This window comes from Nicotiana attenuata, chromosome 10 (assembly GCF_001879085.1).
Source record: "Nicotiana attenuata strain UT chromosome 10, NIATTr2, whole genome shotgun sequence".
NCBI classification, from domain to species: Eukaryota; Viridiplantae; Streptophyta; class Magnoliopsida; order Solanales; family Solanaceae; genus Nicotiana; species Nicotiana attenuata.
Window position 1 is genome coordinate 18408381 of NC_031998.1, and position 7398 is coordinate 18415778.

At 43.5% G+C, this 7398-nt stretch overlaps 1 long non-coding RNA gene across 1 annotated transcript; it reads left to right on the forward strand.

The window, feature by feature from the left end:
* LOC109233096 lies at positions 5011-7171 on the forward strand. Its single transcript, XR_002069037.1, has 2 exons — positions 5011-6551; positions 6902-7171. It is a non-coding gene; the product is annotated as an uncharacterized LOC109233096 (long non-coding RNA).

Genomic DNA, 7398 nt, shown 5'->3' on the forward strand with positions numbered 1-7398 from the left:
AGTAGATCGCCATCTCTTGGTCAGCCTTAGTTTAGCTCATTACAACTTCAGCCCGGGCACTAACGATCTCGGCACTTACCTTCGAAAGCTTAGACTCGAGCTTCGTAATCGCATCTGCTTGAACCAAAGCATTGTCACGAGCTAAGTGGAGTTGGGCCTTAAAGGCGGGAACTTTAGCCAGAGCACTCTTCTCCTTTAAAGCCCGGACCTCCGCCTGAGCTCCTAGCTTATCGTGTTCGCACTTGGCTCGACCAGCCTCACCTCGAAGGCGCTCCAGGGCCTCCGTCTTTTTCTGCAGCTGAATAAACGAAGCATTAGCCTCAGAAGTGAGAAGGCGGAATGCACACTCACCCGGGACAGAAAGTACCTGCTCTTTCAAGTAGCTCTCATAATTCAGGCTCTGGCTCACTTCGTACCGAAAGTGTGCCAGCTCGACTTCCTTTTCACCGCAAATGAGACTAAGGGATCTCTCCTCATCCAGAGCTTTCCGTAGCCTAGCTTCACTATGAAGCATCCCGGACTTAAGCTCGTCGAAGGCCTGCAAAAGAAAACCCAATAAGGAAAGGAAAACGCGAACCTCAAAAGGCCCTCCGATGCCTGCGATAGCAAGATTAATACGCAAAAGGGGAAAATGCCTCTCCAAGTGAAGGGAGAAAAGGAAAAAATAGCATAACACCCACCATGATGTTTCGCTTCCCGTCTGCCCCGGGACAAAGCTCGCCATTAACGCTCGTCGCAAGTCGAGTGGGTCGCCAACTTCCTAACCCAATCCGACAAATCAGGAACGTCGCTTGGTGCCCATGAAACCGCTACAAAAAAAGAAAGGGAGGCACGGGTACGGAACCAGCCTTCGCCATAAACAAAGCTATGAAGGCACGGAATGCATCACTTACGTGTATAATTCCATTCCTCAAGGAATGGCATAATCTCCACGGGGATAATGTCATCGGTCCGTACTCGGACAAATCGACTCATCCACTCCCGATCTCCATCCTCCTCATCATCGATGACAAAGGGCGTGGCCGACCGGCATTGCAAGGTTAGCAGACCCCGATGGTGAAAGGGCCGGTACAGCCTAATAAGATGATTGAGCGTAAATTCAAGCCCCATTTTCTCCACAGAAAACCTCATCATCAACACTATCCTCCAAAATGACGGATGGATCTGCGCCAAGGTAACCCGATACTTTAAAACAGAAGTCGAGCACAACCCTATCAAGGGGGCCTAACGTGAAAGGATACGTGTACACATTCAGGAACCCATCAGCGCGATCCGTGATGCCTTCATCCGATGAAAGTACCCTTAACACTACTTCCTCCCCCCATCCGCAGTCTTTTCTCACTAACCCAAGGTGCTCTTATCAAATAAGTAATCTCCAAAATACTCACTTGTTGGTCCTGAATACCGGAGGTGGAACTCCCCCTCTCTGCCGAACAGACCCCGATGTAGCAGTCATGATGGTGGCAAAATCGGAAAACTAGAGCAGATATTTGCGCAAGTACGTTAATACTGAAGTGATGAAAAGCTTAACACAGAAAAAGAAGGGTAACTGCCTAAAATGGTAGGGTCTCCAAAGAAGTAGGAGCGACCCTATATATGTGAGAAAACGGCAATGATCTGCCCGTCTAAAAGGCCGACAACACCATCGCCAGTCCCGAGGTGGTACCTGACCTCGAGGACCTCCATCAAAAGAAAGTTAGGCTCCAGGAAGCCGACGACATCTTCGCCAGTCCCGAGGTGGTACCCGGCCTCGAGGGCCTACATTAAAAGAAAGTTAGGATCCAGGAAGCCGACGACATCTTCGTCAATCCCGAGGTGGTACCCAACCTCGAGGACCTCCATCAAAAGGAAGTTAGGCTCCAAGAAACCGACGACATCTTTGCCAGTCCCGAGGTGGTACCCGACCTCGAGGATCTCCATCAAAATAAAGTTAGGCTCCAGGAAGCCGACGACATCTTGGCCAGTCCCGAGGTGGTACCCGACCTCGAGGACCTCCATCAAAAAAGAAATCAGGCTCCAGAGAGATAAGCGCTCCAAACTTTGTTCGTAAGGGCTTGATATCGGGATATCATCTAAACTTGGGAAGCCCCTCATCCGGAACCTATCTACAACGCCTTAAGGCTATATACACTATGTTCAAGGCAAGTTTTCAAATGCCTCGAGTTAAGGCTCGCTCGGGGACTGCTCTCATGTTTAGAGGCAGCCCTTATCATCGGGCCTCCGAGCAGATTTCCCTTCAAAATTACCGTACGGTCTAAGTGATAAAATCACGGGTTCAAGGCTCGAGGCGTTACTTCCATTCAACTCGAAGTGGGGGCCTCGATGACCTGATCTTATCAGACCAATCCAGGCTTGGCCCGAGGAATGACAAAGGGTTCCGCGGGGAGACGTTTTAATCAACCAAAGGTCAGAAAAGATACTCGCATCTGGGTTCAATATAGGCAATAACCGACAGAGTCATGTATTCAGAATCTCCATAAACATAAATAAAAGGGAGTATAGTAAGCATCGAAAACAAAATTGAAGAAATATCTTTGTATTCATAAACATTCGATTACAAAGGCCCAGAGGGGTCCTTACATATAATTACAAAAGCCCATGAGGGGTTCTTACACAGAAACAAATAAGCGAAGGGGTACACATATAGTAAAGGTCCAGAGCCTAGTCTACTCTCGAAGGTGCATCCTCAGCAGCAGCATCTTCGGGCACCATTTCCTCGGGCATACGTCCTCAAAGGCAATATCTTCCAAGCACCGCTTCCTCGACGGTCTCATCCCGATCTGCCAAAGTAGCACCTTCAAAGGAGAATATGGAGAAGAGGAAAGTGGGAAGAGCAAAAAGGGATGAAAAAATGCTATAGCCCGGTAGAAGACTTGGCGAGCGTCGCCCTCGCTTGCATGGACACTTTAAATCCACTTCTTGGAGCATCGTGTCATGCAAGCTACCGGCCAAAGATACCACTTCACCCGAAGGAAATCAAAGAGGGTGTAGCGCACTAGGCCGGGATAGGAGGATGAGCAGCGATGTATAGTCCGAGCACCCTCATGACCAGCGGTGTATAGTCCAAACACATTTCTAAGTTAGAAGAAGTCGACCCCTCTATATCACCTCTAGACAACGATGATAGTCGTGACAACCGCAACAACAACAAAAATAGCAACGAGACAATGTAATCCCGCTCGACAAGGGAAAGCCCAAGCAAAGGGCCGTGGCATGGCTTATGAAAATACCGCCATATAACCTGAAGTCCATGGATCCCAAACATAGTAGGTAGCAATGGAGGAGGGTAGTGAGAAGAAAGGGGTGAATGGATGTGGAAAGGCACTTAGGTAAAGAGATAGTTCCGGAAGACCCGCATTTATAGGAGATGATAATATGACCATCAATGCCTTTGAAAGACGGATCGGCAGACGCAATCAATGCGTTATTGAAAACCGAGTCGACACGATACTGTCACTTTGGAGAATGAGAATCGACGGTGCATTGAATGGCGCTGAAAAGACAAGTCCATGAGACATCCCGATTATCGTGAAGGCTCACGTCACAAGTTGATATCATCAGTATGACGTCATAGCGGGAAGCCCGAAGAGGTTAATATCAAAATCGTTTCCTATCGCTTCGTTCTAGGAAACACGGAGACTATCTGTATACGGCAAAATCGGAGGGTCCAATTTCTCGTCGTTAAGGTACTTCGGAAGGTCACCTCGAAGGCTCGAGGCCACAGCCGAGCACCCTCCCTCGAGGGTCGTCGACACTCGACCTCAGGATAGTAATGACCATGACTATGATGAAAATAGGGAGTTTCCAAGGCACTCGTCTAGGGCTGACAGAGCCTAGCGGTCTACTCTAAACCCGAATCAGGGTGTCTTATCTAGCTGTCCCATCACCATATCTTTGTAATTAATACATTTTGTACTATGTAGGGATTCCCCTCCTATATAAAGGGGATCTTTGTCATTTTGTAAGCCTTGTTGCTTCAGCTGCTCCACACGAAATATAGAAAAATATTATCTCTGCTCTCTAACATATTCTCTTGATATTATTGCTCTCATTTATTATCTCCATTGTTGTTCTTCATTTATTTCTTATCATTGGCCATAAAGAGCCTTCGTTAATCATCTTATAACAGTTAGTCCTACCCCGATCACCCTCGATAGCTCGTAGCCGAGCTCTGGAATCGACCTCGAGGCCCAGAATCGACAGGTTCGAGGCCCCGATTGTCAAACTATCGGTTTGATTATCGCTTTATCTTTAACTCTTATTTCGTTTCTAAGTCTCACATATCTAGCATCAACTGCTTAACAACTGACATAAAAATAGATCACGTATTTTTAGAGTCCCATCAACAAATTTAATTGTTATTACCATTTTCACGGTAAACAAACATATAGCCCATAACAACAGATGAACAAAGCAATCCTCAACTTTTTTCATTATATAAATTAAGAATGTTTTAAACAATTTTAAAACTTACTTAAGTGACCTTTATTTGTAGCAAAATGATCAAGTATATAGAAGACAGTCAGAGCAACTCCAATCTATTAAATTAAAAAAAATGGATGCAATTTATGTAAATAATTTTCTCTCCAACATCTTAACATTGCTTCTAGTCACTTGCTTTAACGAACGTAAAATATTAACTTACAGCACTCGTTGGACTTGAAAGAGAAATTGCATGCCTTTCACTTCCTCCTTACTGATGCTACATTAAATAACTCAATCTAACATTCCAAGTGAATGTCCGGTCCTAGACAATCATGTTGGTTTGTAAGGAACGTGTTTGGTACTAGAGAATGACCTTAGCAAATATTACAAGGGTTTGGGGGGAGGGAATATACATATCAGGACTTCCATAATATTGAGATTGCCTAATTATGTAAAGTGGCTAGTTAGTTGTAAAGTGGTTAGTTAGCTGTAAAGTAGTTAGTTAGGTGCAAACTGGCTAGGCCAGACATTTAGTTAATTAGATAGGATATTGTGTATATATATTTATTACAGGTATGAATAATAGGTGAGGTTTTATTTCCCACTTTTCCTTTCTCCTTCTTCTCGAATGTTCTCTCTCTGTCTCTTACTTCGACCTCCATTGTTGTGCAATCCAAGCTTGAGCCAACCTTTACTTTGAGCAATTAACATGGTATCAGAGCCTAGTCATTCCAATATATCATCTCTCAATTATCCATTTCTCCTTTGTGTTCGTCGATTTTGCCTTTTTCCTCAATTCGATTGATTTCTGAGAGCGGTTTCGTTTTTGCCCTAATTGATTGTCTGAGAAGGGTCTTTTTTTCCCAAAGTGTAATACTAACACAATTAATCTCAATCACTCATGGCCGTTGATGATTTGAGTGATGTGGCCAGCACAAATGTGCACATCGAAGTTCCATGAAATTCCGGAATCAATCAAGGTGATCCCTTGTATCTGCACCCGTTGGATAATCCCAGTGCTATCATTGTTTCCATTCCTTTCAGTGGTGTTGATTATCATTTATGGAGGCGTAGTGTATTGCGAGGCCTGTCAGTAAAAAACAAGCTAGGGTTTATAAATAGTGAATGCAAGCGTCTGGACCCTCACTCACCATATTGCGTCAATGGGAGCGATGTGATGACACAGTGACTTCATGGATTCTTAATTCCCTGTCGAAGGAAATTGCAGATAGTGTTGAATATGCAAATGATGCTATGGAGCTGTGGATTGAGCTAGAAGATCAGTATGAGCAGACAAATGGAGCTTGACTGTACCAAATCCAAAAGGAAATAAACGATACATCTCAGTGAACTCTTGATATTACTAATTACTACACCAAATTGAAGAAACTCTGGGAAGAATTGAGCACCTTGAGTAAAAAAGTCTCAATGCAGTTGCAACTGTACTTGTGGCGCGAAGGAAAATTTCTACAAAGCTGAGCAGGACAGGAGACTAATACAATTCCTCATGGGGTTGAATGAAACCTACACAGTGATTGGAGGAAGCATCCTCATGACGAACCCATTACCAAGCTTAGCTCAAGCTTTTTCTATCCTAATACAAGATGAAAAGCAAAGGGAAATCAAGCCACACACTCAGCTATTTATCAAATCAACTTCTATGAATGCTGCTAGTTCTAGGTCCAATACTTATAGGACCAACTATTTGTTCAATAACAACAACTATGGTAGACAAGGAAGGGGAAGACCTATATGTGATTACTACAGAAAGCCAGGGCATACTAAGGAAAAATGTTTCAAATTACATGGCTACCCTGAGAGTTCTAGATATCCTCGCAATCAAAATCAAAATCCAAACCAAAACTCCAACCAGAATCAGGGATTCAATCGGAACCAGAATTATAACAAGGGAAAGAGAATAGTGGCAAATGTACATGGAAATCAGTCCTCTGACATGTTATCCAACAAGGGAGAAGAACAAAATGATTTGAATGAAGAACAGAACATTAGCCTGTCAAAGGAGCAATATGGGCAAATCATGAATCTGCTCCAACACTTTCAAGCTGGGAATTGAGGAGAGAATGCAGGTGCCACCAATCTTATCGATAGGGCTGTGAACTTTATAGGTATAATAGTCTGTACTTCCTCTATAGATTTTGGTAAATTTTCGTGTCAATGTCTCAAAAACAAGACTGATTCCTGAATATTAGACTCAGGGGCCTCAAATCACATGACCTTCAATAAGTCCCTATTAACCAATATTGTAACACTGTCATATCCACTCCTAGTTGTCCTACCAAATGGATATAAAGTGAGAGTAACAGAAATTGGTAGTGTAATACTTGTGGCTGATATCACTTTACATAAAGTAATGTTTGTACCTTCTTTCAAATACAACCTAATTTCTATTCATGGTCTGACCAGTGTTAATCCCAGAAGCATAGTAGCCTTCACTGACAATCTTTGTATTCTGCAGGCCCCTTCAATGAAGAGGCATCTGGAGATTGGTAAGGCTTGTGATGGGATGTACCTTCTTTGCCCAAAATGTCTGAGAAACAAGTACTCAGGTTCTACCGTTAGCAACTCAGTTTCTTGCCTTGGTAATAAGGCTCATTGCACACATAACTTACACTTTCACATTGATTCATTTGTATGTAGTTCATTGTCCACAAATAAGTGTGTATCTTATCCACCTGTAAATGGTCCATGTTTGAATAATAAAAACCTTAGTCTGAATTTTTGTGTATCGCCTGATCATGATGTAAATGTTCTGTGGCATAATAGACTTGGGAATGTACCCTTTGTCAAAATGAGAGGGATTTCCTCTATTCCCATCTCCTTTCCTTCAAAGCAACCCTTTCTTTGTTCCATTTGTCCAATGGCCAGGCAGGGAAGACTACCATTTCCCCAGAAAACAAACTTTTCCACAAAAATCTTTCAGCTACTATACATATACATATGGGGACCTTATCA